This window comes from Desmodus rotundus, unplaced genomic scaffold (assembly GCF_022682495.2).
Source record: "Desmodus rotundus isolate HL8 unplaced genomic scaffold, HLdesRot8A.1 manual_scaffold_16, whole genome shotgun sequence".
In the NCBI taxonomy this organism is placed as follows: Eukaryota; Metazoa; Chordata; class Mammalia; order Chiroptera; family Phyllostomidae; genus Desmodus; species Desmodus rotundus.
The window spans coordinates 656,337-658,495 of NW_026527214.1; positions in this window are offsets into that span (position 1 = coordinate 656,337).

Consider the following 2,159-nt stretch of genomic DNA (forward strand, 5'->3'; position numbering starts at 1 on the left):
AGTTCATCATCTCCAAGCCCTTATTATATGAAAAGATACAGAAAGTTGCCTAAGGAAAAAGAAGGTAAAAAAAAAAAAATGCGAATAAAATGGCAGCAAAGTCACATCTATCAACAACCTAACCTTAAAAGCAAAAATAAAAACACACTACGCAGACAATTCCAACAGGAACTGAATGGCAGAAATGGAGGTAATATGGAGGGTTATTAGCGGGAGGGGGTGGACCGACAACGGGGGAAAAGGTACAGGGAATAAGAAACATTAATGATAGGAGCAAAATAGACCGGAGGAGGTAAGGGTGGTATAGGAAGAGGAATGGGAATGACATTATTGATACAGGAAAACAAAGGCAGCGATGACACAATACCCCTGGTTATTTTTCTTCTATGACTGTGTTCTGTCTTCGTCACTGGTTTCCACTCTTTCTATTCCTAACTCTAGGCTCTCATCAAAGTCAGGTTTTTCTTTTGTTTTAACTTCAAAACTTAATTTTTATTTTTTAGCCATAAAACACGATTTTCATAAAACCCTTCTACTAGGTTAAATTTTTAATAGATATTGATTTAATTTTATGTTTATTCAGTTATACTTGACTGCATTTCCTCCCCATCCCTGCACCCATCCCTAGCCAGTCCCACCTCCCCCAGACACCTCAAAACTCCCCTTTGATTTTCTCCTTGTGCATTTTAGAGTAGTAGATCCTGTAGACCACTCTCCCCTCTATCCCCACCCTCTTCCCCTCTGACTATTGTACCCTTGTTCTTAAAGTCGTATGTGTCTGTTTCTATTTTGTTTCCCTTTTTCCTCAGTTGATTATGTTGTCCTTAAAGGTGAGATCATTTGGTATTTCTCCCTCACAGCCTGGCGCATTTCACTTAACCTAATGCTGTCCAGTTCCATCCATACCATTGCAAAGTGTATCAGCTCCTTCTTTCTCTCTTCGGTGCAGATTTCCATTGTGTAAATGTACCATAGTTTTTGGATCCACTCATTAGCTGATGGGCACCTAGGTAGCCTCCAGCACTGGGCTATTGTAAATCGTGGTGCTATGGACATTGGGGTGCACAGGTTCTCTGGCATTGGTGTTTCAGTGTTCTAAGGGTACAATCCCAGCAGTGGAATTTCTGGGTCAAACGGCTTTTCCATTTTTAGTTTGCGGAGGAAATTCCATACAGTTCTCCACAGTGGCTGCACCAGTCTGCTTTCGCACCAACAATGTCCTGGTTGTCCCTTTTCTCCTCATCCTCTCCGACATCCGTGTCTTGCTTTGTTTATGTTGGCCACTCCGGCTGTTGTGAGATGGAACCTCATTGTGGTTTAATTTTATAAACGAAGAACACAGTAGAAGGAATCAAAAGCAGGATCGGGGGAGCTGAGGACCGCCTCAACAAATTCACTTTTCTCTATACTTTCTTTCGAGTATTTATCGTTATTGTTCCTTTATTCGTGCAAGGGGTTTTCTATTACTCATCCATGCAGACTAGGATTATTGGGATTGTATTATGCGGTGGAGATTGCTGCTAAAATGCCTTGGAGAAAGACGACAAAGGTAAAGTAGGCAGGATCTCAGGCCTCAGAAAATGTGCAGCCCAGTGTAGCTCCGATGTTTAACGCCTCCTGCGGTCTTCTATTGCATACTATAACGTGTTCATTGGATGTTTCTTAAAGTCATTGGACAATAAGAAGCAGAGTCGTCTTCTATTTAAAAAACTAGTGGCAATCCCGTGTCACGCAATTGAATCAGCGCAATTATTATTGTCCCAAGTTCAAGGATCATAAATTCGAAGTCCATCTGCCTTTTCTCCCACTGCCATCTTTACACGTATTACAAGATTTTGATCCATCTTCCCCAAAGTGTCTTTATCCTTCATCTCTTCCCTTGCCATTCTACTGCTAAAACTGCAGTTCCAAAGTAGTAGGAACATGTCAGCGATGGTCTCTACGTGACCCATCTGTCCTTGATTAAAGAATTTTGTATGAGAGACACTGGGGTAGGGTTGAGGGATGGGGAGACATGCAGAAAATTGTAAGTGAATTTTTTTTTTTCAGAGAGACCCTGAAATAAAACCCAACAGCCAGAAGCAAGAGGGAGTTGCGGGGAGATAATGAGGGTGGGGAAGGGGGCAGGGGTATCAGGAACATGTATACGGAGATGTGGA